The sequence below is a fragment of the Phyllobates terribilis genome, unplaced genomic scaffold (assembly GCF_046119375.1).
Source record: "Phyllobates terribilis strain yellow unplaced genomic scaffold, ASM4611937v1 Scaffold_710__1_contigs__length_769263, whole genome shotgun sequence".
NCBI classification, from domain to species: Eukaryota; Metazoa; Chordata; class Amphibia; order Anura; family Dendrobatidae; genus Phyllobates; species Phyllobates terribilis.
Genome location: NW_027363470.1, coordinates 299266 through 324794, shown reverse-complemented (window position 1 = coordinate 324794; position 25529 = coordinate 299266). Strand labels below are relative to the sequence as shown.

At 47.0% G+C, this 25529-nt stretch overlaps 16 non-coding genes across 16 annotated transcripts; all 16 read right to left on the bottom strand.

The window, feature by feature from the left end:
* Window positions 1-753: 753 nt before the first annotated feature.
* On the bottom strand, window positions 754-944 carry LOC141236663 (U2 spliceosomal RNA). Its single transcript, XR_012302314.1, has one exon. It is a non-coding gene; the product is annotated as a U2 spliceosomal RNA (small nuclear RNA).
* A 1115-nt stretch (window positions 945-2059) lies between these two features.
* On the bottom strand, window positions 2060-2250 carry LOC141236461 (U2 spliceosomal RNA). The gene has a single exon (XR_012302113.1). It is a non-coding gene; the product is annotated as a U2 spliceosomal RNA (small nuclear RNA).
* A 1115-nt stretch (window positions 2251-3365) lies between these two features.
* On the bottom strand, window positions 3366-3556 carry LOC141236460 (U2 spliceosomal RNA). Its single transcript, XR_012302112.1, has one exon. It is a non-coding gene; the product is annotated as a U2 spliceosomal RNA (small nuclear RNA).
* Window positions 3557-4671: 1115 nt separating this feature from the next.
* On the bottom strand, window positions 4672-4862 carry LOC141236459 (U2 spliceosomal RNA). Its single transcript, XR_012302111.1, has one exon. It is a non-coding gene; the product is annotated as a U2 spliceosomal RNA (small nuclear RNA).
* A 1115-nt stretch (window positions 4863-5977) lies between these two features.
* LOC141236457 (U2 spliceosomal RNA) lies at window positions 5978-6168 on the bottom strand. Its single transcript, XR_012302109.1, has one exon. It is a non-coding gene; the product is annotated as a U2 spliceosomal RNA (small nuclear RNA).
* Window positions 6169-7283: 1115 nt separating this feature from the next.
* On the bottom strand, window positions 7284-7474 carry LOC141236669 (U2 spliceosomal RNA). The gene has a single exon (XR_012302320.1). It is a non-coding gene; the product is annotated as a U2 spliceosomal RNA (small nuclear RNA).
* Window positions 7475-8589: 1115 nt separating this feature from the next.
* Window positions 8590-8780, bottom strand: LOC141236456 (U2 spliceosomal RNA). Its single transcript, XR_012302108.1, has one exon. It is a non-coding gene; the product is annotated as a U2 spliceosomal RNA (small nuclear RNA).
* A 1112-nt stretch (window positions 8781-9892) lies between these two features.
* Window positions 9893-10083, bottom strand: LOC141236455 (U2 spliceosomal RNA). The gene has a single exon (XR_012302107.1). It is a non-coding gene; the product is annotated as a U2 spliceosomal RNA (small nuclear RNA).
* A 1115-nt stretch (window positions 10084-11198) lies between these two features.
* LOC141236454 (U2 spliceosomal RNA) lies at window positions 11199-11389 on the bottom strand. Its single transcript, XR_012302106.1, has one exon. It is a non-coding gene; the product is annotated as a U2 spliceosomal RNA (small nuclear RNA).
* Window positions 11390-12504: 1115 nt separating this feature from the next.
* Window positions 12505-12695, bottom strand: LOC141236453 (U2 spliceosomal RNA). Its single transcript, XR_012302105.1, has one exon. It is a non-coding gene; the product is annotated as a U2 spliceosomal RNA (small nuclear RNA).
* Window positions 12696-13810: 1115 nt separating this feature from the next.
* Window positions 13811-14001, bottom strand: LOC141236452 (U2 spliceosomal RNA). The gene has a single exon (XR_012302104.1). It is a non-coding gene; the product is annotated as a U2 spliceosomal RNA (small nuclear RNA).
* A 1115-nt stretch (window positions 14002-15116) lies between these two features.
* LOC141236451 (U2 spliceosomal RNA) lies at window positions 15117-15307 on the bottom strand. The gene has a single exon (XR_012302103.1). It is a non-coding gene; the product is annotated as a U2 spliceosomal RNA (small nuclear RNA).
* Window positions 15308-16422: 1115 nt separating this feature from the next.
* On the bottom strand, window positions 16423-16613 carry LOC141236450 (U2 spliceosomal RNA). Its single transcript, XR_012302102.1, has one exon. It is a non-coding gene; the product is annotated as a U2 spliceosomal RNA (small nuclear RNA).
* Window positions 16614-17728: 1115 nt separating this feature from the next.
* On the bottom strand, window positions 17729-17919 carry LOC141236449 (U2 spliceosomal RNA). The gene has a single exon (XR_012302101.1). It is a non-coding gene; the product is annotated as a U2 spliceosomal RNA (small nuclear RNA).
* Window positions 17920-19034: 1115 nt separating this feature from the next.
* On the bottom strand, window positions 19035-19225 carry LOC141236448 (U2 spliceosomal RNA). Its single transcript, XR_012302100.1, has one exon. It is a non-coding gene; the product is annotated as a U2 spliceosomal RNA (small nuclear RNA).
* Window positions 19226-20337: 1112 nt separating this feature from the next.
* Window positions 20338-20531, bottom strand: LOC141236708 (U2 spliceosomal RNA). The gene has a single exon (XR_012302358.1). It is a non-coding gene; the product is annotated as a U2 spliceosomal RNA (small nuclear RNA).
* Between the last annotated feature and the right edge of the window lie 4998 nt (window positions 20532-25529).

Genomic DNA, 25529 nt, shown 5'->3' with positions numbered 1-25529 from the left:
AGGTGGCTGCTGCTGTGCACAGGTATATAAAGGCTCAGAGCCTATTATGACACGCGCAGCCAGCGTTCCATTGCCACATTCCATCTACTGCAGGCAGGATACCTGGCTGGCTGAATGTCGCTGAGAAGCTCACAGAGACCGCCATAAGCAACAGTTTAACAGAATGCCACAGACTAATCAACCAAACTTTTTGGGTTGGGTTCTCTTTTATAGTCTGCAGGCATTAAATGAAAGAAGTCAGTGTTCCAGCAGAAGGAGACAACGTTTCAGAAAAGGCATTGTAGCAAACCAAAAAAGAAATTTTAAGCGCAGCAGAGTAACCAGCGCACATACCTGTTAGCTCAGGTGAGTTTAAAAGGCTGCTGTTGATAACAAGGGCATTTGCTAAATAGATGGTGTGTGTGCAACAATATACTGAAAGGTCAATTATATTGTGCAGCTTATCTCACCACCTGTAGTTATTTAGGTGAAAGCTCCAAAATGCTTGCCTAATATGTCTGTTTATCCAAAAGGAAGTAAAAAGGGAGAGCTAGAAAGATAGCATTGCATCACATTACATGGCAATGCAATGCACAGTTGCTGAAGTTGAACCAAAATGAGCTTGTAATCTGGCTTCTGCAACTTTGAACATGAAAAATCCAATGAGGAGAAGAAAAGCAAAGCCAAAGAGTCCATCCCAAAATCCGACAAACAAGCAAAATGAACAAAAAACATTGAATTCAATTCTTTCTGATTTTAGAAACTGCATTAAAGAAGGGGTGCACCGGTCCTGGAGATACTGCAATACCAGGTCAATGCGTGGAGTGGACAGAGCAAGCTCTTTTTCCATCTTCCTGTTCTAAAAATCCATTTAATATATGGTCCCCAGATAGGGGACGTATCAGATATTAAACTGATAAGAACAGATACTACACTTGATCTTAGCCAAAAGGCCGAGAAGCGATAACCAGAATTGGTTTCAAACTACGGAGCCACCCAAGGATCCTGAAAAGTCCATTTGTGGAGATGAGCTCCTGGACTCCCGTTAAGAAGACATGTTGTCAACCTCTAGATCCCTTACATGCCTGCACTTTTCGGCTTGCTGCTGCTGCAATCCACGCGTTTTAGATCTGCATAACTCCACCTCTTTAAACACAGCACCTTCACCCCCTGCTGTTCCCACCCGCCTCAACACCGTTGGAAGGGAGGAGAACCAATTAAGGCGGGGGGTGGGGTGGAACGAGCAGCTGTCTACCCTTAGCAGGAGGGCTCCTGATTACATACCTCTCCTGCTGCTGCTGCTGCTGGCTGTCCAGCAGCAGACTGAAGGTGGCTGCTGCTGTGCACAGGTATATAAAGGCTCAGAGCCTATTATGACACGCGCAGCCAGCGTTCCATTGCCACATTCCATCTACTGCAGGCAGGATACCTGGCTGGCTGAATGTCGCTGAGAAGCTCACAGAGACCGCCATAAGCAACAGTTTAACAGAATGCCACAGACTAATCAACCAAACTTTTTGGGTTGGGTTCTCTTTTATAGTCTGCAGGCATTAAATGAAAGAAGTCAGTGTTCCAGCAGAAGGAGACAACGTTTCAGAAAAGGCATTGTAGCAAACCAAAAAAGAAATTTTAAGCGCAGCAGAGTAACCAGCGCACATACCTGTTAGCTCAGGTGAGTTTAAAAGGCTGCTGTTGATAACAAGGGCATTTGCTAAATAGATGGTGTGTGTGCAACAATATACTGAAAGGTCAATTATATTGTGCAGCTTATCTCACCACCTGTAGTTATTTAGGTGAAAGCTCCAAAATGCTTGCCTAATATGTCTGTTTATCCAAAAGGAAGTAAAAAGGGAGAGCTAGAAAGATAGCATTGCATCACATTACATGGCAATGCAATGCACAGTTGCTGAAGTTGAACCAAAATGAGCTTGTAATCTGGCTTCTGCAACTTTGAACATGAAAAATCCAATGAGGAGAAGAAAAGCAAAGCCAAAGAGTCCATCCCAAAATCCGACAAACAAGCAAAATGAACAAAAAACATTGAATTCAATTCTTTCTGATTTTAGAAACTGCATTAAAGAAGGGGTGCACCGGTCCTGGAGATACTGCAATACCAGGTCAATGCGTGGAGTGGACAGAGCAAGCTCTTTTTCCATCTCCCTGTTCTAAAAATCCATTTAATATATGGTCCCCAGATAGGGGACGTATCAGATATTAAACTGATAAGAACAGATACTACACTTGATCTTAGCCAAAAGGCCGAGAAGCGATAACCAGAATTGGTTTCAAACTACGGAGCCACCCAAGGATCCTGAAAAGTCCATTTGTGGAGATGAGCTCCTGGACTCCCGTTAAGAAGACATGTTGTCAACCTCTAGATCCCTTACATGCCTGCACTTTTCGGCTTGCTGCTGCTGCAATCCACGCGTTTTAGATCTGCATAACTCCACCTCTTTAAACACAGCACCTTCACCCCCTGCTGTTCCCACCCGCCTCAACACCATTGGAAGGGAGGAGAACCAATTAAGGCGGGGGGTGGGGTGGAACGAGCAGCTGTCTACCCTTAGCAGGAGGGCTCCTGATTACATACCTCTCCTGCTGCTGCTGCTGCTGGCTGTCCAGCAGCAGACTGAAGGTGGCTGCTGCTGTGCACAGGTATATAAAGGCTCAGAGCCTATTATGACACGCGCAGCCAGCGTTCCATTGCCACATTCCATCTACTGCAGGCAGGATACCTGGCTGGCTGAATGTCGCTGAGAAGCTCACAGAGACCGCAATAAGCAACAGTTTAACAGAATGCCACAGACTAATCAACCAAACTTTTTGGGTTGGGTTCTCTTTTATAGTCTGCAGGCATTAAATGAAAGAAGTCAGTGTTCCAGCAGAAGGAGACAACGTTTCAGAAAAGGCATTGTAGCAAACCAAAAAAGAAATTTTAAGCGCAGCAGAGTAACCAGCGCACATACCTGTTAGCTCAGGTGAGTTTAAAAGGCTGCTGTTGATAACAAGGGCATTTGCTAAATAGATGGTGTGTGTGCAACAATATACTGAAAGGTCAATTATATTGTGCAGCTTATCTCACCACCTGTAGTTATTTAGGTGAAAGCTCCAAAATGCTTGCCTAATATGTCTGTTTATCCAAAAGGAAGTAAAAAGGGAGAGCTAGAAAGATAGCATTGCATCACATTACATGGCAATGCAATGCACAGTTGCTGAAGTTGAACCAAAATGAGCTTGTAATCTGGCTTCTGCAACTTTGAACATGAAAAATCCAATGAGGAGAAGAAAAGCAAAGCCAAAGAGTCCATCCCAAAATCCGACAAACAAGCAAAATGAACAAAAAACATTGAATTCAATTCTTTCTGATTTTAGAAACTGCATTAAAGAAGGGGTGCACCGGTCCTGGAGATACTGCAATACCAGGTCAATGCGTGGAGTGGACAGAGCAAGCTCTTTTTCCATCTCCCTGTTCTAAAAATCCATTTAATATATGGTCCCCAGATAGGGGACGTATCAGATATTAAACTGATAAGAACAGATACTACACTTGATCTTAGCCAAAAGGCCGAGAAGCGATAACCAGAATTGGTTTCAAACTACGGAGCCACCCAAGGATCCTGAAAAGTCCATTTGTGGAGATGAGCTCCTGGACTCCCGTTAAGAAGACATGTTGTCAACCTCTAGATCCCTTACATGCCTGCACTTTTCGGCTTGCTGCTGCTGCAATCTACGCGTTTTAGATCTGCATAACTCCACCTCTTTAAACACAGCACCTTCACCCCCTGCTGTTCCCACCCGCCTCAACACCGTTGGAAGGGAGGAGAACCAATTAAGGCGGGGGGTGGGGTGGAACGAGCAGCTGTCTACCCTTAGCAGGAGGGCTCCTGATTACATACCTCTCCTGCTGCTGCTGCTGCTGGCTGTCCAGCAGCAGACTGAAGGTGGCTGCTGCTGTGCACAGGTATATAAAGGCTCAGAGCCTATTATGACACGCGCAGCCAGCGTTCCATTGCCACATTCCATCTACTGCAGGCAGGATACCTGGCTGGCTGAATGTCGCTGAGAAGCTCACAGAGACCGCCATAAGCAACAGTTTAACAGAATGCCACAGACTAATCAACCAAACTTTTTGGGTTGGGTTCTCTTTTATAGTCTGCAGGCATTAAATGAAAGAAGTCAGTGTTCCAGCAGAAGGAGACAACGTTTCAGAAAAGGCATTGTAGCAAACCAAAAAAGAAATTTTAAGCGCAGCAGAGTAACCAGCGCACATACCTGTTAGCTCAGGTGAGTTTAAAAGGCTGCTGTTGATAACAAGGGCATTTGCTAAATAGATGGTGTGTGTGCAACAATATACTGAAAGGTCAATTATATTGTGCAGCTTATCTCACCACCTGTAGTTATTTAGGTGAAAGCTCCAAAATGCTTGCCTAATATGTCTGTTTATCCAAAAGGAAGTAAAAAGGGAGAGCTAGAAAGATAGCATTGCATCACATTACATGGCAATGCAATGCACAGTTGCTGAAGTTGAACCAAAATGAGCTTGTAATCTGGCTTCTGCAACTTTGAACATGAAAAATCCAATGAGGAGAAGAAAAGCAAAGCCAAAGAGTCCATCCCAAAATCCGACAAACAAGCAAAATGAACAAAAAACATTGAATTCAATTCTTTCTGATTTTAGAAACTGCATTAAAGAAGGGGTGCACCGGTCCTGGAGATACTGCAATACCAGGTCAATGCGTGGAGTGGACAGAGCAAGCTCTTTTTCCATCTCCCTGTTCTAAAAATCCATTTAATATATGGTCCCCAGATAGGGGACGTATCAGATATTAAACTGATAAGAACAGATACTACACTTGATCTTAGCCAAAAGGCCGAGAAGCGATAACCAGAATTGGTTTCAAACTACGGAGCCACCCAAGGATCCTGAAAAGTCCATTTGTGGAGATGAGCTCCTGGACTCCCGTTAAGAAGACATGTTGTCAACCTCTAGATCCCTTACATGCCTGCACTTTTCGGCTTGCTGCTGCTGCAATCCACGCGTTTTAGATCTGCATAACTTCACCTCTTTAAACACAGCACCTTCACCCCCTGCTGTTCCCACCCGCCTCAACACCGTTGGAAGGGAGGAGAACCAATTAAGGCGGGGGGTGGGGTGGAACGAGCAGCTGTCTACCCTTAGCAGGAGGGCTCCTGATTACATACCTCTCCTGCTGCTGCTGCTGCTGGCTGTCCAGCAGCAGACTGAAGGTGGCTGCTGCTGTGCACAGGTATATAAAGGCTCAGAGCCTATTATGACACGCGCAGCCAGCGTTCCATTGCCACATTCCATCTACTGCAGGCAGGATACCTGGCTGGCTGAATGTCGCTGAGAAGCTCACAGAGACCGCCATAAGCAACAGTTTAACAGAATGCCACAGACTAATCAACCAAACTTTTTGGGTTGGGTTCTCTTTTATAGTCTGCAGGCATTAAATGAAAGAAGTCAGTGTTCCAGCAGAAGGAGACAACGTTTCAGAAAAGGCATTGTAGCAAACCAAAAAAGAAATTTTAAGCGCAGCAGAGTAACCAGCGCACATACCTGTTAGCTCAGGTGAGTTTAAAAGGCTGCTGTTGATAACAAGGGCATTTGCTAAATAGATGGTGTGTGTGCAACAATATACTGAAAGGTCAATTATATTGTGCAGCTTATCTCACCACCTGTAGTTATTTAGGTGAAAGCTCCAAAATGCTTGCCTAATATGTCTGTTTATCCAAAAGGAAGTAAAAAGGGAGAGCTAGAAAGATAGCATTGCATCACATTACATGGCAATGCAATGCACAGTTGCTGAAGTTGAACCAAAATGAGCTTGTAATCTGGCTTCTGCAACTTTGAACATGAAAAATCCAATGAGGAGAAGAAAAGCAAAGCCAAAGAGTCCATCCCAAAATCCGACAAACAAGCAAAATGAACAAAAAACATTGAATTCAATTCTTTCTGATTTTAGAAACTGCATTAAAGAAGGGGTGCACCGGTCCTGGAGATACTGCAATACCAGGTCAATGCGTGGAGTGGACAGAGCAAGCTCTTTTTCCATCTCCCTGTTCTAAAAATCCATTTAATATATGGTCCCCAGATAGGGGACGTATCAGATATTAAACTGATAAGAACAGATACTACACTTGATCTTAGCCAAAAGGCCGAGAAGCGATAACCAGAATTGGTTTCAAACTACGGAGCCACCCAAGGATCCTGAAAAGTCCATTTGTGGAGATGAGCTCCTGGACTCCCGTTAAGAAGACATGTTGTCAACCTCTAGATCCCTTACATGCCTGCACTTTTCGGCTTGCTGCTGCTGCAATCCACGCGTTTTAGATCTGCATAACTCCACCTCTTTAAACACAGCACCTTCACCCCCTGCTGTTCCCACCCGCCTCAACACCGTTGGAAGGGAGGAGAACCAATTAAGGCGGGGGGTGGGGTGGAACGAGCAGCTGTCTACCCTTAGCAGGAGGGCTCCTGATTACATACCTCTCCTGCTGCTGCTGCTGCTGGCTGTCCAGCAGCAGACTGAAGGTGGCTGCTGCTGTGCACAGGTATATAAAGGCTCAGAGCCTATTATGACACGCGCAGCCAGCGTTCCATTGCCACATTCCATCTACTGCAGGCAGGATACCTGGCTGGCTGAATGTCGCTGAGAAGCTCACAGAGACCGCCATAAGCAACAGTTTAACAGAATGCCACAGACTAATCAACCAAACTTTTTGGGTTGGGTTCTCTTTTATAGTCTGCAGGCATTAAATGAAAGAAGTCAGTGTTCCAGCAGAAGGAGACAACGTTTCAGAAAAGGCATTGTAGCAAACCAAAAAAGAAATTTTAAGCGCAGCAGAGTAACCAGCGCACATACCTGTTAGCTCAGGTGAGTTTAAAAGGCTGCTGTTGATAACAAGGGCATTTGCTAAATAGATGGTGTGTGTGCAACAATATACTGAAAGGTCAATTATATTGTGCAGCTTATCTCACCACCTGTAGTTATTTAGGTGAAAGCTCCAAAATGCTTGCCTAATATGTCTGTTTATCCAAAAGGAAGTAAAAAGGGAGAGCTAGAAAGATAGCATTGCATCACATTACATGGCAATGCAATGCACAGTTGCTGAAGTTGAACCAAAATGAGCTTGTAATCTGGCTTCTGCAACTTTGAACATGAAAAATCCAATGAGGAGAAGAAAAGCAAAGCCAAAGAGTCCATCCCAAAATCCGACAAACAAGCAAAATGAACAAAAAACATTGAATTCAATTCTTTCTGATTTTAGAAACTGCATTAAAGAAGGGGTGCACCGGTCCTGGAGATACTGCAATACCAGGTCAATGCGTGGAGTGGACAGAGCAAGCTCTTTTTCCATCTCCCTGTTCTAAAAATCCATTTAATATATGGTCCACAGATAGGGGACGTATCAGATATTAAACTGATAAGAACAGATACTACACTTGATCTTAGCCAAAAGGCCGAGAAGCGATAACCAGAATTGGTTTCAAACTACGGAGCCACCCAAGGATCCTGAAAAGTCCATTTGTGGAGATGAGCTCCTGGACTCCCGTTAAGAAGACATGTTGTCAACCTCTAGATCCCTTACATGCCTGCACTTTTCGGCTTGCTGCTGCTGCAATCCACGCGTTTTAGATCTGCATAACTCCACCTCTTTAAACACAGCACCTTCACCCCCTGCTGTTCCCACCCGCCTCAACACCGTTGGAAGGGAGGAGAACCAATTAAGGCGGGGGGTGGGGTGGAACGAGCAGCTGTCTACCCTTAGCAGGAGGGCTCCTGATTACATACCTCTCCTGCTGCTGCTGCTGCTGGCTGTCCAGCAGCAGACTGAAGGTGGCTGCTGCTGTGCACAGGTATATAAAGGCTCAGAGCCTATTATGACACGCGCAGCCAGCGTTCCATTGCCACATTCCATCTACTGCAGGCAGGATACCTGGCTGGCTGAATGTCGCTGAGAAGCTCACAGAGACCGCCATAAGCAACAGTTTAACAGAATGCCACAGACTAATCAACCAAACTTTTTGGGTTGGGTTCTCTTTTATAGTCTGCAGGCATTAAATGAAAGAAGTCAGTGTTCCAGCAGAAGGAGACAACGTTTCAGAAAAGGCATTGTAGCAAACCAAAAAAGAAATTTTAAGCGCAGCAGAGTAACCAGCGCACATACCTGTTAGCTCAGGTGAGTTTAAAAGGCTGCTGTTGATAACAAGGGCATTTGCTAAATAGATGGTGTGTGTGCAACAATATACTGAAAGGTCAATTATATTGTGCAGCTTATCTCACCACCTGTAGTTATTTAGGTGAAAGCTCCAAAATGCTTGCCTAATATGTCTGTTTATCCAAAAGGAAGTAAAAAGGGAGAGCTAGAAAGATAGCATTGCATCACATTACATGGCAATGCAATGCACAGTTGCTGAAGTTGAACCAAAATGAGCTTGTAATCTGGCTTCTGCAACTTTGAACATGAAAAATCCAATGAGGAGAAGAAAAGCAAAGCCAAAGAGTCCATCCCAAAATCCGACAAACAAGCAAAATGAACAAAAAACATTGAATTCAATTCTTTCTGATTTTAGAAACTGCATTAAAGAAGGGGTGCACCGGTCCTGGAGATACTGCAATACCAGGTCAATGCGTGGAGTGGACAGAGCAAGCTCTTTTTCCATCTCCCTGTTCTAAAAATCCATTTAATATATGGTCCCCAGATAGGGGACGTATCAGATATTAAACTGATAAGAACAGATACTACACTTGATCTTAGCCAAAAGGCCGAGAAGCGATAACCAGAATTGGTTTCAAACTACGGAGCCACCCAAGGATCCTGAAAAGTCCATTTGTGGAGATGAGCTCCTGGACTCCCGTTAAGAAGACATGTTGTCAACCTCTAGATCCCTTACATGCCTGCACTTTTCGGCTTGCTGCTGCTGCAATCCACGCGTTTTAGATCTGCATAACTCCACCTCTTTAAACACAGCACCTTCACCCCCTGCTGTTCCCACCCGCCTCAACACCGTTGGAAGGGAGGAGAACCAATTAAGGCGGGGGGTGGGGTGGAACGAGCAGCTGTCTACCCTTAGCAGGAGGGCTCCTGATTACATACCTCTCCTGCTGCTGCTGCTGCTGGCTGTCCAGCAGCAGACTGAAGGTGGCTGCTGCTGTGCACAGGTATATAAAGGCTCAGAGCCTATTATGACACGCGCAGCCAGCGTTCCATTGCCACATTCCATCTACTGCAGGCAGGATACCTGGCTGGCTGAATGTCGCTGAGAAGCTCACAGAGACCGCCATAAGCAACAGTTTAACAGAATGCCACAGACTAATCAACCAAACTTTTTGGGTTGGGTTCTCTTTTATAGTCTGCAGGCATTAAATGAAAGAAGTCAGTGTTCCAGCAGAAGGAGACGTTTCAGAAAAGGCATTGTAGCAAACCATAAAAGAAATTTTAAGCGCAGCAGAGTAACCAGCGCACATACCTGTTAGCTCAGGTGAGTTTAAAAGGCTGCTGTTGATAACAAGGGCATTTGCTAAATAGATGGTGTGTGTGCAACAATATACTGAAAGGTCAATTATATTGTGCAGCTTATCTCACCACCTGTAGTTATTTAGGTGAAAGCTCCAAAATGCTTGCCTAATATGTCTGTTTATCCAAAAGGAAGTAAAAAGGGAGAGCTAGAAAGATAGCATTGCATCACATTACATGGCAATGCAATGCACAGTTGCTGAAGTTGAACCAAAATGAGCTTGTAATCTGGCTTCTGCAACTTTGAACATGAAAAATCCAATGAGGAGAAGAAAAGCAAAGCCAAAGAGTCCATCCCAAAATCCGACAAACAAGCAAAATGAACAAAAAACATTGAATTCAATTCTTTCTGATTTTAGAAACTGCATTAAAGAAGGGGTGCACCGGTCCTGGAGATACTGCAATACCAGGTCAATGCGTGGAGTGGACAGAGCAAGCTCTTTTTCCATCTCCCTGTTCTAAAAATCCATTTAATATATGGTCCCCAGATAGGGGACGTATCAGATATTAAACTGATAAGAACAGATACTACACTTGATCTTAGCCAAAAGGCCGAGAAGCGATAACCAGAATTGGTTTCAAACTACGGAGCCACCCAAGGATCCTGAAAAGTCCATTTGTGGAGATGAGCTCCTGGACTCCCGTTAAGAAGACATGTTGTCAACCTCTAGATCCCTTACATGCCTGCACTTTTCGGCTTGCTGCTGCTGCAATCCACGCGTTTTAGATCTGCATAACTCCACCTCTTTAAACACAGCACCTTCACCCCCTGCTGTTCCCACCCGCCTCAACACCGTTGGAAGGGAGGAGAACCAATTAAGGCGGGGGGTGGGGTGGAACGAGCAGCTGTCTACCCTTAGCAGGAGGGCTCCTGATTACATACCTCTCCTGCTGCTGCTGCTGCTGGCTGTCCAGCAGCAGACTGAAGGTGGCTGCTGCTGTGCACAGGTATATAAAGGCTCAGAGCCTATTATGACACGCGCAGCCAGCGTTCCATTGCCACATTCCATCTACTGCAGGCAGGAAACCTGGCTGGCTGAATGTCGCTGAGAAGCTCACAGAGACCGCCATAAGCAACAGTTTAACAGAATGCCACAGACTAATCAACCAAACTTTTTGGGTTGGGTTCTCTTTTATAGTCTGCAGGCATTAAATGAAAGAAGTCAGTGTTCCAGCAGAAGGAGACAACGTTTCAGAAAAGGCATTGTAGCAAACCAAAAAAGAAATTTTAAGCGCAGCAGAGTAACCAGCGCACATACCTGTTAGCTCAGGTGAGTTTAAAAGGCTGCTGTTGATAACAAGGGCATTTGCTAAATAGATGGTGTGTGTGCAACAATATACTGAAAGGTCAATTATATTGTGCAGCTTATCTCACCACCTGTAGTTATTTAGGTGAAAGCTCCAAAATGCTTGCCTAATATGTCTGTTTATCCAAAAGGAAGTAAAAAGGGAGAGCTAGAAAGATAGCATTGCATCACATTACATGGCAATGCAATGCACAGTTGCTGAAGTTGAACCAAAATGAGCTTGTAATCTGGCTTCTGCAACTTTGAACATGAAAAATCCAATGAGGAGAAGAAAAGCAAAGCCAAAGAGTCCATCCCAAAATCCGACAAACAAGCAAAATGAACAAAAAACATTGAATTCAATTCTTTCTGATTTTAGAAACTGCATTAAAGAAGGGGTGCACCGGTCCTGGAGATACTGCAATACCAGGTCAATGCGTGGAGTGGACAGAGCAAGCTCTTTTTCCATCTCCCTGTTCTAAAAATCCATTTAATATATGGTCCCCAGATAGGGGACGTATCAGATATTAAACTGATAAGAACAGATACTACACTTGATCTTAGCCAAAAGGCCGAGAAGCGATAACCAGAATTGGTTTCAAACTACGGAGCCACCCAAGGATCCTGAAAAGTCCATTTGTGGAGATGAGCTCCTGGACTCCCGTTAAGAAGACATGTTGTCAACCTCTAGATCCCTTACATGCCTGCACTTTTCGGCTTGCTGCTGCTGCAATCCACGCGTTTTAGATCTGCATAACTCCACCTCTTTAAACACAGCACCTTCACCCCCTGCTGTTCCCACCCGCCTCAACACCGTTGGAAGGGAGGAGAACCAATTAAGGCGGGGGGTGGGGTGGAACGAGCAGCTGTCTACCCTTAGCAGGAGGGCTCCTGATTACATACCTCTCCTGCTGCTGCTGCTGCTGGCTGTCCAGCAGCAGACTGAAGGTGGCTGCTGCTGTGCACAGGTATATAAAGGCTCAGAGCCTATTATGACACGCGCAGCCAGCGTTCCATTGCCACATTCCATCTACTGCAGGCAGGATACCTGGCTGGCTGAATGTCGCTGAGAAGCTCACAGAGACCGCCATAAGCAACAGTTTAACAGAATGCCACAGACTAATCAACCAAACTTTTTGGGTTGGGTTCTCTTTTATAGTCTGCAGGCATTAAATGAAAGAAGTCAGTGTTCCAGCAGAAGGAGACAACATTTCAGAAAAGGCATTGTAGCAAACCAAAAAAGAAATTTTAAGCGCAGCAGAGTAACCAGCGCACATACCTGTTAGCTCAGGTGAGTTTAAAAGGCTGCTGTTGATAACAAGGGCATTTGCTAAATAGATGGTGTGTGTGCAACAATATACTGAAAGGTCAATTATATTGTGCAGCTTATCTCACCACCTGTAGTTATTTAGGTGAAAGCTCCAAAATGCTTGCCTAATATGTCTGTTTATCCAAAAGGAAGTAAAAAGGGAGAGCTAGAAAGATAGCATTGCATCACATTACATGGCAATGCAATGCACAGTTGCTGAAGTTGAACCAAAATGAGCTTGTAATCTGGCTTCTGCAACTTTGAACATGAAAAATCCAATGAGGAGAAGAAAAGCAAAGCCAAAGAGTCCATCCCAAAATCCGACAAACAAGCAAAATGAACAAAAAACATTGAATTCAATTCTTTCTGATTTTAGAAACTGCATTAAAGAAGGGGTGCACCGGTCCTGGAGATACTGCAATACCAGGTCAATGCGTGGAGTGGACAGAGCAAGCTCTTTTTCCATCTCCCTGTTCTAAAAATCCATTTAATATATGGTCCCCAGATAGGGGACGTATCAGATATTAAACTGATAAGAACAGATACTACACTTGATCTTAGCCAAAAGGCCGAGAAGCGATAACCAGAATTGGTTTCAAACTACGGAGCCACCCAAGGATCCTGAAAAGTCCATTTGTGGAGATGAGCTCCTGGACTCCCGTTAAGAAGACATGTTGTCAACCTCTAGATCCCTTACATGCCTGCACTTTTCGGCTTGCTGCTGCTGCAATCCACGCGTTTTAGATCTGCATAACTCCACCTCTTTAAACACAGCACCTTCACCCCCTGCTGTTCCCACCCGCCTCAACACCGTTGGAAGGGAGGAGAACCAATTAAGGCGGGGGGTGGGGTGGAACGAGCAGCTGTCTACCCTTAGCAGGAGGGCTCCTGATTACATACCTCTCCTGCTGCTGCTGCTGCTGGCTGTCCAGCAGCAGACTGAAGGTGGCTGCTGCTGTGCACAGGTATATAAAGGCTCAGAGCCTATTATGACACGCGCAGCCAGCGTTCCATTGCCACATTCCATCTACTGCAGGCAGGATACCTGGCTGGCTGAATGTCGCTGAGAAGCTCACAGAGACCGCCATAAGCAACAGTTTAACAGAATGCCACAGACTAATCAACCAAACTTTTTGGGTTGGGTTCTCTTTTATAGTCTGCAGGCATTAAATGAAAGAAGTCAGTGTTCCAGCAGAAGGAGACAACGTTTCAGAAAAGGCATTGTAGCAAACCAAAAAAGAAATTTTAAGCGCAGCAGAGTAACCAGCGCACATACCTGTTAGCTCAGGTGAGTTTAAAAGGCTGCTGTTGATAACAAGGGCATTTGCTAAATAGATGGTGTGTGTGCAACAATATACTAAAAGGTCAATTATATTGTGCAGCTTATCTCACCACCTGTAGTTATTTAGGTGAAAGCTCCAAAATGCTTGCCTAATATGTCTGTTTATCCAAAAGGAAGTAAAAAGGGAGAGCTAGAAAGATAGCATTGCATCACATTACATGGCAATGCAATGCACAGTTGCTGAAGTTGAACCAAAATGAGCTTGTAATCTGGCTTCTGCAACTTTGAACATGAAAAATCCAATGAGGAGAAGAAAAGCAAAGCCAAAGAGTCCATCCCAAAATCCGACAAACAAGCAAAATGAACAAAAAACATTGAATTCAATTCTTTCTGATTTTAGAAACTGCATTAAAGAAGGGGTGCACCGGTCCTGGAGATACTGCAATACCAGGTCAATGCGTGGAGTGGACAGAGCAAGCTCTTTTTCCATCTCCCTGTTCTAAAAATCCATTTAATATATGGTCCCCAGATAGGGGACGTATCAGATATTAAACTGATAAGAACAGATACTACACTTGATCTTAGCCAAAAGGCCGAGAAGCGATAACCAGAATTGGTTTCAAACTACGGAGCCACCCAAGGATCCTGAAAAGTCCATTTGTGGAGATGAGCTCCTGGACTCCCGTTAAGAAGACATGTTGTCAACCTCTAGATCCCTTACATGCCTGCACTTTTCGGCTTGCTGCTGCTGCAATCCACGCGTTTTAGATCTGCATAACTCCACCTCTTTAAACACAGCACCTTCACCCCCTGCTGTTCCCACCCGCCTCAACACCGTTGGAAGGGAGGAGAACCAATTAAGGCGGGGGGTGGGGTGGAACGAGCAGCTGTCTACCCTTAGCAGGAGGGCTCCTGATTACATACCTCTCCTGCTGCTGCTGCTGCTGGCTGTCCAGCAGCAGACTGAAGGTGGCTGCTGCTGTGCACAGGTATATAAAGGCTCAGAGCCTATTATGACACGCGCAGCCAGCGTTCCATTGCCACATTCCATCTACTGCAGGCAGGATACCTGGCTGGCTGAATGTCGCTGAGAAGCTCACAGAGACCGCCATAAGCAACAGTTTAACAGAATGCCACAGACTAATCAACCAAACTTTTTGGGTTGGGTTCTCTTTTATAGTCTGCAGGCATTAAATGAAAGAAGTCATTGTTCCAGCAGAAGGAGACAACGTTTCAGAAAAGGCATTGTAGCAAACCAAAAAAGAAATTTTAAGCGCAGCAGAGTAACCAGCGCACATACCTGTTAGCTCAGGTGAGTTTAAAAGGCTGCTGTTGATAACAAGGGCATTTGCTAAATAGATGGTGTGTGTGCAACAATATACTGAAAGGTCAATTATATTGTGCAGCTTATCTCACCACCTGTAGTTATTTAGGTGAAAGCTCCAAAATGCTTGCCTAATATGTCTGTTTATCCAAAAGGAAGTAAAAAGGGAGAGCTAGAAAGATAGCATTGCATCACATTACATGGCAATGCAATGCACAGTTGCTGAAGTTGAACCAAAATGAGCTTGTAATCTGGCTTCTGCAACTTTGAACATGAAAAATCCAATGAGGAGAAGAAAAGCAAAGCCAAAGAGTCCATCCCAAAATCTGACAAACAAGCAAAATGAACAAAAAACATTGAATTCAATTCTTTCTGATTTTAGAAACTGCATTAAAGAAGGGGTGCACCGGTCCTGGAGATACTGCAATACCAGGTCAATGCGTGGAGTGGACAGAGCAAGCTCTTTTTCCATCTCCCTGTTCTAAAAATCCATTTAATATATGGTCCCCAGATAGGGGACGTATCAGATATTAAACTGATAAGAACAGATACTACACTTGATCTTAGCCAAAAGGCCGAGAAGCGATAACCAGAATTGGTTTCAAACTACGGAGCCACCCAAGGATCCTGAAAAGTCCATTTGTGGAGATGAGCTCCTGGACTCCCGTTAAGAAGACATGTTGTCAACCTCTAGATCCCTTACATGCCTGCACTTTTCGGCTTGCTGCTGCTGCAATCCACGCGTTTTAGATCTGCATAACTCCACCTCTTTAAACACAGCACCTTCACCCCCTGCTGTTCCCACCCGCCTCAACACCGTTGGAAGGGAGGAGAACCAATTAAGGCGGGGGGTGGGGTGGAACGAGCAGCTGTCTACCCTTAGCAGGAGGGCTCCTGATTACATACCTCTCCTGCTGCTGCTGCTGCTGGCTGTCCAGCAGCAGACTGAAGGTGGCTGCTGCTGTGCACAGGTATATAAAGGCTCAGAGCCTATTATGACACGCGCAGCCAGCGTTCCATTGCCACATTCCATCTACTGCAGGCAGGATACCTGGCTGGCTGAATGTCGCTGAGAAGCTCACAGAGACCGCCATAAGCAACAGTTTAACAGAATGCCACAGACTAATCAACCAAACTTTTTGGGTTGGGTTCTCTTTTATAGTCTGCAGGCATTAAATGAAAGAAGTCATTGTTCCAGCAGAAGGAGACAACGTTTCAGAAAAGGCATTGTAGCAAACCAAAAAAGAAATTGTAAGCGCAGCAGAGTAACCAGCGCACATACCTGTTAGCTCAGGTGAGTTTAAAAGGCTGCTGTTGATAACAAGGGCATTTGCTAAATAGATGGTGTGTGTGCAACAATATACTGAAAGGTCAATTATATTGTGCAGCTTATCTCACCACCTGTAGTTATTTAGGTGAAAGCTCCAAAATGCTTGCCTAATATGTCTGTTTATCCAAAAGGAAGTAAAAAGGGAGAGCTAGAAAGATAGCATTGCATCACATTACATGGCAATGCAATGCACAGTTGCTGAAGTTGAACCAAAATGAGCTTGTAATCTGGCTTCTGCAACTTTGAACATGAAAAATCCAATGAGGAGAAGAAAAGCAAAGCCAAAGAGTCCATCCCAAAATCCGACAAACAAGCAAAATGAACAAAAAACATTGAATTCAATTCTTTCTGATTTTAGAAACTGCATTAAAGAAGGGGTGCACCGGTCCTGGAGATACTGCAATACCAGGTCAATGCGTGGAGTGGACAGAGCAAGCTCTTTTTCCATCTCCCTGTTCTAAAAATCCATTTAATATATGGTCCCCAGATAGGGGACGTATCAGATATTAAACTGATAAGAACAGATACTACACTTGATCTTAGCCAAAAGGCCGAGAAGCGATAACCAGAATTGGTTTCAAACTACGGAGCCACCCAAGGATCCTGAAAAGTCCATTTGTGGAGATGAGCTCCTGGACTCCCGTTAAGAAGACATGTTGTCAACCTCTAGATCCCTTACATGCCTGCACTTTTCGGCTTGCTGCTGCTGCAATCCACGCGTTTTAGATCTGCATAACTCCACCTCTTTAAACACAGCACCTTCACCCCCTGCTGTTCCCACCCGCCTCAACACCGTTGGAAGGGAGGAGAACCAATTAAGGCGGGGGGTGGGGTGGAACAAGCAGCTGTCTACCCTTAGCAGGAGGGCTCCTGATTACATACCTCTCCTGCTGCTGCTGCTGCTGGCTGTCCAGCAGCAGACTGAAGGTGGCTGCTGCTGTGCACAGGTATATAAAGGCTCAGAGCCTATTATGACACGCGCAGCCAGCGTTCCATTGCCACATTCCATCTACTGCAGGCAGGATACCTGGCTGGCTGAATGTCGCTGAGAAGCTCACAGAGACCGCCATAAGCAACAGTTTAACAGAATGCCACAGACTAATCAACCAAACTTTTTGGGTTGGGTTCTCTTTTATAGTCTGCAGGCATTAAATGAAAGAAGTCAGTGTTCCAGCAGAAGGAGACAACATTTCAGAAAAGGCATTGTAGCAAACCAAAAAAGAAATTTTAAGCGCAGCAGAGTAACCAGCGCACATACCTGTTAGCTCAGGTGAGTTTAAAAGGCTGCTGTTGATAACAAGGGCATTTGCTAAATAGATGGTGTGTGTGCAACAATATACTGAAAGGTCAATTATATTGTGCAGCTTATCTCACCACCTGTAGTTATTTAGGTGAAAGCTCCAAAATGCTTGCCTAATATGTCTGTTTATCCAAAAGGAAGTAAAAAGGGAGAGCTAGAAAGATAGCATTGCATCACATTACATGGCAATGCAATGCACAGTTGCTGAAGTTGAACCAAAATGAGCTTGTAATCTGGCTTCTGCAACTTTGAACATGAAAAATCCAATGAGGAGAAGAAAAGCAAAGCCAAAGAGTCCATCCCAAAATCCGACAAACAAGCAAAATGAACAAAAAACATTGAATTCAATTCTTTCTGATTTTAGAAACTGCATTAAAGAAGGGGTGCACCGGTCCTGGAGATACTGCAATACCAGGTCAATGCGTGGAGTGGACAGAGCAAGCTCTTTTTCCATCTCCCTGTTCTAAAAATCCATTTAATATATGGTCCCCAGATAGGGGACGTATCAGATATTAAACTGATAAGAACAGATACTACACTTGATCTTAGCCAAAAGGCCGAGAAGCGATAACCAGAATTGGTTTCAAACTACGGAGCCACCCAAGGATCCTGAAAAGTCCATTTGTGGAGATGAGCTCCTGGACTCCCGTTAAGAAGACATGTTGTCAACCTCTAGATCCCTTACATGCCTGCACTTTTCGGCTTGCTGCTGCTGCAATCCACGCGTTTTAGATCTGCATAACTCCACCTCTTTAAACACAGCACCTTCACCCCCTGCTGTTCCCACCCGCCTCAACACCGTTGGAAGGGAGGAGAACCAATTAAGGCGGGGGGTGGGGTGGAACGAGCAGCTGTCTACCCTTAGCAGGAGGGCTCCTGATTACATACCTCTCCTGCTGCTGCTGCTGCTGGCTGTCCAGCAGCAGACTGAAGGTGGCTGCTGCTGTGCACAGGTATATAAAGGCTCAGAGCCTATTATGACACGCGCAGCCAGCGTTCCATTGCCACATTCCATCTACTGCAGGCAGGATACCTGGCTGGCTGAATGTCGCTGAGAAGCTCACAGAGACCGCCATAAGCAACAGTTTAACAGAATGCCACAGACTAATCAACCAAACTTTTTGGGTTGGGTTCTCTTTTATAGTCTGCAGGCATTAAATGAAAGAAGTCAGTGTTCCAGCAGAAGGAGACAACATTTCAGAAAAGGCATTGTAGCAAACCAAAAAAGAAATTTTAAGCGCAGCAGAGTAACCAGCGCACATACCTGTTAGCTCAGGTGAGTTTAAAAGGCTGCTGTTGATAACAAGGGCATTTGCTAAATAGATGGTGTGTGTGCAACAATATACTGAAAGGTCAATTATATTGTGCAGCTTATCTCACCACCTGTAGTTATTTAGGTGAAAGCTCCAAAATGCTTGCCTAATATGTCTGTTTATCCAAAAGGAAGTAAAAAGGGAGAGCTAGAAAGATAGCATTGCATCACATTACATGGCAATGCAATGCACAGTTGCTGAAGTTGAACCAAAATGAGCTTGTAATCTGGCTTCTGCAACTTTGAACATGAAAAATCCAATGAGGAGAAGAAAAGCAAAGCCAAAGAGTCCATCCCAAAATCCGACAAACAAGCAAAATGAACAAAAAACATTGAATTCAATTCTTTCTGATTTTAGAAACTGCATTAAAGAAGGGGTGCACCGGTCCTGGAGATACTGCAATACCAGGTCAATGCGTGGAGTGGACAGAGCAAGCTCTTTTTCCATCTCCCTGTTCTAAAAATCCATTTAATATATGGTCCCCAGATAGGGGACGTATCAGATATTAAACTGATAAGAACAGATACTACACTTGATCTTAGCCAAAAGGCCGAGAAGCGATAACCAGAATTGGTTTCAAACTACGGAGCCACCCAAGGATCCTGAAAAGTCCATTTGTGGAGATGAGCTCCTGGACTCCCGTTAAGAAGACATGTTGTCAACCTCTAGATCCCTTACATGCCTGCACTTTTCGGCTTGCTGCTGCTGCAATCCACGCGTTTTAGATCTGCATAACTCCACCTCTTTAAACACAGCACCTTCACCCCCTGCTGTTCCCACCCGCCTCAACACCGTTGGAAGGGAGGAGAACCAATTAAGGCGGGGGGTGGGGTGGAACGAGCAGCTGTCTACCCTTAGCAGGAGGGCTCCTGATTACATACCTCTCCTGCTGCTGCTGCTGGCTGTCCAGCAGCAGACTGAAGGTGGCTGCTGCTGTGCACAGGTATATAAAGGCTCAGAGCCTATTATGACACGCGCAGCCAGCGTTCCATTGCCACATTCCATCTACTGCAGGCAGGATACCTGGCTGGCTGAATGTCGCTGAGAAGCTCACAGAGACCGCCATAAGCAACAGTTTAACAGAATGCCACAGACTAATCAACCAAACTTTTTGGGTTGGGTTCTCTTTTATAGTCTGCAGGCATTAAATGAAAGAAGTCAGTGTTCCAGCAGAAGGAGACAACGTTTCAGAAAAGGCATTGTAGCAAACCAAAAAAGAAATTTTAAGCGCAGCAGAGTAACCAGCGCACATACCTGTTAGCTCAGGTGAGTTTAAAAGGCTGCTGTTGATAACAAGGGCATTTGCTAAATAGATGGTGTGTGTGCAACAATATACTGAAAGGTCAATTATATTGTGCAGCTTATCTCACCACCTGTAGTTATTTAGGTGAAAGCTCCAAAATGCTTGCCTAATATGTCTGTTTATCCAAAAGGAAGTAAAAAGGGAGAGCTAGAAAGATAGCATTGCATCACATTACATGGCAATGCAATGCACAGTTGCTGAAGTTGAACCAAAATGAGCTTGTAATCTGGCTTCTGCAACTTTGAACATGAAAAATCCAATGAGGAGAAGAAAAGCAAAGCCAAAGAGTCCATCCCAAAATCCGACAAACAAGCAAAATGAACAAAAAACATTGAATTCAATTCTTTCTGATTTTAGAAACTGCATTAAAGAAGGGGTGCACCGGTCCTGGAGATACTGCAATACCAGGTCAATGCGTGGAGTGGACAGAGCAAGCTCTTTTTCCATCTCCCTGTTCTAAAAATCCATTTAATATATGGTCCCCAGATAGGGGACGTATCAGATATTAAACTGATAAGAACAGATTTTTTTGATTGAATATATCTTTTATTAGCACAAAAAATAAGTTAACAGACAGTGTACAGTGCCGCAGCCCAGTACACACAGAATTCTACATCATATTTACATAGCATGAGGATACGACGCACTAACTAGACACATCACACCCCTATGCTACACAAAACACTCAATCTGAAAGAAAAAGCATGTCAATCAATACAGTACGACGAACCGTGATAAGGGATGGGGATTGGGAAAAAGGGGATGGGGAGGGGAAAATCACAGGCCCGAAGCTTTATTGAAAGACAAGACACATAAGGGGAGAGGGGGAGGAGGGGTTTAGTCCTCGTCCTCGTCCTCCGGACCGTCCATGATGGAATAGTCTCTGAACAGGCTGTGGATCAGCCTGCGGCAGTCCTGGATGGACATCCTCTCCCTCCTCAAGATGAGCCGGTTCCTGGCGACCCAAACGGCATCCTTGAAGCAGTTCATAAGGCGCCAAGCCTCCTGGATGGCTCCGACGGTATGAACCCCAGGGAAGAGTCCGTAAAGCACAGAATGGTGCGATAGGCTCGCCCTGGGGACAGAGTTCCTCAGGTCGTCCTCAAGTGCAGTCAATAGGCGCTGTGCAAATCCGCAGTCCCAAAAAGTGTGCAAAGATGTTTCCTCCACGAAGGGGCACCTTGGGCAGTACCGGGTCTTGCACAGGTTCCGGGCATGCATGAATGACCGGACGGGCAGTCCGCCCTGAATCGCCATCCACGACAAGTCCTTGTGCCCGTTGGTCAGCCTGTCAGACGACACATTTGTCCACACAGTCTCCAGCGTGTCCTGGTGAAGTCCTGTGATGTTCTCCACGTCATCCTTGGCTCTGATTAGCTTGTGGATAGTTTTGGGCTTCCACAAGTCGGGCTTGAGTCCCTCCAGTTGATGCTCCCCCACAAATCGAACGACGTCTCCGTAGAACCATGGCGTCGTCCAGTTGTAGGGGAAGGAGCTGTCCCACTTGTCCCAGCCGAGTCGCCTCCAAAGAGGAAGCAGGAAGAAGCGAGACATGGACCTGCCCGCGGAGCCATTCTTGACTTGCAAAGTCCGGCGGACACAATCACACACAAAAGAGGATCGCAGGAGGGTGGGGATATCTGGAACGCCCTTCCCACCCTTGCGAGGCTCCTTGTACATGACGGCCCGCCTGACTCTGTCCATCTTGGATCCCCAGACAAAGTGAAACACTGTCCTGGTAATGGCCCTGCACACAGTGACGTGTGGGGGCCAGGCCTGCGCCGTGTACTGCAAGACGGGCAGGACCTCATTACGCAGGATGAGTGCCTTACCCTCACAAGTGAGGTGTCTGAGGCTCCAGAGTCCGATCCGTTGCTTCACCTTGGCCAAGCGTTCTTGCCAGGACTTGAGGGCCGCTCCTTCCTTCCCGAACCAGACTCCCAGCACCTTGAGGAAATCCGGTTGAATGTTGAAGGGGAAGGGGGCGGAGGAGGCCGGCTGCCAATCCCCGAAGAGCATGGCTTCCGACTTCCTGCAGTTGACTTTGGCCCCTGAAGCCCGGCCGAACCTCTCACACGTCTGGACGAGGGCGTCGACTGAACCACGATCAGCGCAGAAGACGGTGACGTCGTCCATGTAGAGCGAGCACTTGACCTCGTGTCGTCCCGGACCCGGTGCGGTGATCCCTCTGATCTCTCCATTCTGCCGGATAGCCTCTGCGAAGAGTTCTATAACACAAACAAAAAGAAGAGGTGATAGAGGGCAGCCTTGTCTGACCCCAGAGAGGACAGGGAAGGGGTCAGTCTTCCAGCCGTTCACCAACACCGAGCTGTGGATATCAAAATACATCAGACGGACATACGAACAAAACATGTTACCCAAACCTAACCGGTGCAGAGCTCGGCCCATGAACTCGTGGGAAACCCGGTCGAAGGCCTTCTCCTGATCCAAGGAGACCAGGGCCGCGTGTGCGCGGCGGACCTTGATGTACTCGACCGTGTCCCGCACGAGAGCGAGGCTGTCTGCGATGCGACGTCCAGGGATGCCGCAGGTCTGGTCCGGGTGGATGATCCGTCCGATGACCGTCTTAAGTCGTGTCGCCATCGTCTTGGCCAGGATCTTGTAGTCCACGTTGAGCAGAGTGATGGGACGCCAATTCCTCAGGTCGCACCTCTCTCCCTTCCGCTTGTACAGGATCGTGACCATTCCTTCCCTCAAAGATGGAGGCATTCTACCCTCCACCACCATCTCCTCGTACAGGTCCAACAGGTCCGGACAGATGAGGTCTCCCAGCGCTACATAGAGCTCCGCTGGAAGACCATCACTGCCCGGGGTCCTGCCGGTCCTAAAGGATTTAGCGGCAGAGAGCAATTCGCCCACCATCAGAGGTTTGTCCAAGGCTGCCGTGCCTGCAGGATCAAGATGGTTAGTGATACCTGACAGGAACTTATCAGCAGCGTCGGGGTCGGTAGTCTTGTGGGAGTAGAGTTCGCTGTAGAAGTCGCTGACGACCCTCATCACGTCCTCCTTCCCACGTCGCATGTTTCCGCTCTCGTCTCGCAGCTCATTCAGGGGCGTGTGACCGGCATGAAGTTTCCTGAAAAAGAATGAGTTACATTTCTCACCCTTCTCCAGATTCTCCACTTTGGAACGGAAGATGATTCGCTTGGACTCCTCCTCAAAGTGCCTTTTCAGGCTCTTCTTGGTCTCCTCCAGCTCCTCCCTCACGTCCCAGCCGCAGTGAAGAAGGTCCTGCAGCGACCGCAGCTCGCGCTGCAGCCCTCTGAAGTCCCTCCTCTTCTCACACGCCTGTTGTCGACCCTTGGCCTGAAAGAAACAGCGAAACTCAAGTTTAACATATTCCCACCAATCAGAGACTGTTTGGAAGCTACCCTTGTAGGACTGCCACATTGCGTAGGCTGCTCTCAGCTCCTCCACGACTTCATCCTGAGCCAGCAGAGCACAATTCAGCTTCCAGGAGCCGGGGCCGGACGGAAAACCGTCGCCGAGGACACCTTGTAAGTGAATGGCTCTGTGGTCGGAGAAGAAGCAGGAGACCATCGAGTGCCTACTCTGCCTGACTGCCCGAGAGGTGAACACAAAGTCAATCCTGGAGCGGAGTGAGCCATCGGGTCGGCTCCACGAATAGTTCGTGGAGCCTCTCCCCATGGAGCCCACCACGTCCTGAAGAGAGGCCTCGGTTACCATCTCGATGAGCAGCTTGGACGTGATGTCCAACTTGGCAGATGTGCCAGAACTACGACCGTCCTCCTCGATGGGGCAGTTGAAATCCCCGGCCATCACTAAGGTCCTGGTGGTGGCAAGCTGAAGCCGCAGGGTCTGGAAAAGCTCCAAACGCTCATTCTTCAGTGGGGACGCATACACGTTGATGAACCTGACAGGTTCTCCCGCCCAGTTGCCATCTACAACAAGAGCCCTGCTGCAGATGAGCTCCTGGACGGACTCAAGCGTGAATGCGCCCCCCCTGATCAGAATTGCGACCCCCGCAGACTTGCAGTCACCCCCACCGGACCAGTAGGATGGACCGTGGGACCACTCCCTGGCCAGATGTTTGAAGGACCTAGAGGAGGGAAGGGAACATTCCTGCAACATATAAACATCACACAACTGGGAAGTAAGGAAGGCATAAATAGTCTGACGTCTGAACTTGTCCTTGATGCTCCTGACATTAATGGAAAATAAGTTAATATTAGCCATCATGTAGGGAAAAAAGAAAAAGTTAGCGCAGGCAATACACCTTAGTTACCACTCCGGTCGGGTGGTCCCTCGTCGGTGTTGACTGCTGGTGACGGGATCACCAGCAGGCCCTCTTCCTCCATCTGGTCAAGCAGCGCGGCCTCGATCTCGGCGACCACCAGTTCCTCCTCTTCTGGCTCGGCCACCAGGGTCTCAACCATGTGCTCCATCTCTTCTGGCTCAGGGAGGGTATCCTCCTTTTCGCCTACGAAATCCAGAATCTTCTTTTTGGAGGATTCAGTAGCAGGGCTGTCCTCCACCTTCCTCTTTCCCCGGGTTGGAACTGGGGAGACAAGAAGGGGAAAATCCTCCTCGGAATAGATAGCGGCGGGTGGAGGAAAGGTTAATTCCACCGCTACCATGGTCTGGGGAGGGAGAGTGGCTGCCGGGGCAGGGGAAAGGACACCTGCTGAGGAGTAGGGGAAGGAGGAAGAGGAAGTGGAATCCTCAGCAGGGGTGGCCGGGGTGGGGGGGGATTGGACGGGGGTGGCAGGGGGAGGGATCGAGAGAGGGGTGACAGAACTCTTACCCTCCTTTGACTTTTTCTTCTGCTTCGGAGCTGCTGGGACCGTCGCTGGGGCTTTGGCCACCGACTCCTTGACCGCTTTGGCCTTGGTCGTCTCGGCCTTGGCCGCTGGGGCCTTGGTCGTCGCGTCCTTGACCTTCACAGGCCTGGTCGTCGGGGCCTTGTCCTCCGTAGCTGGGGTCGTCGCAACCACCGATGCCCAGGATCTCTCACGCCTGGGGCAATCCTTGTACAGATGAGCCGCCAGCCCACACAGGTTGCAGGACGTCTTCTTCGGGCAGTCCTTCGAGCTGTGTCCCGTCACTCGACAAATCCTGCAGGCATCCTCCTTGCAGTCCTTCATCTCGTGGCCGTTCTTGCCGCATCTCCTGCAGTTCCGCGGCATGTCCGGGTAATAGATGAGGCCGTAGGAGTTGCCCAGGGAGAATGTCGGGGGCAGGTGCCGAAGTCCGTCTGAGTACGCCAGGTCCCTGTGAAGTCTAACGGTCACCGACCACTTACCTGTCCAGAAGCCGAGTCCATTCAGGATGTGAGAGGGTTCCTTCACAACCAAACAGAAGCGTCTCAGGAAGGTACAGATGTCTTGGCCTGGGGTGTGCGGGTTGCGCATGGAGACCGTGATCCTCCTTTCATCCCTCTGGATAGGGCAGCTACCTGTAAAGGCAGAGAAAGAATTATCCGGTCCTTTTGCGCTTACCATTTCCCAGAACCTCCTGCAGGTGTTCACAGTGGCGAAGGTGACGAAGAAGATCCCCGTCAAGAAGGTCTGGATGCTGAGGG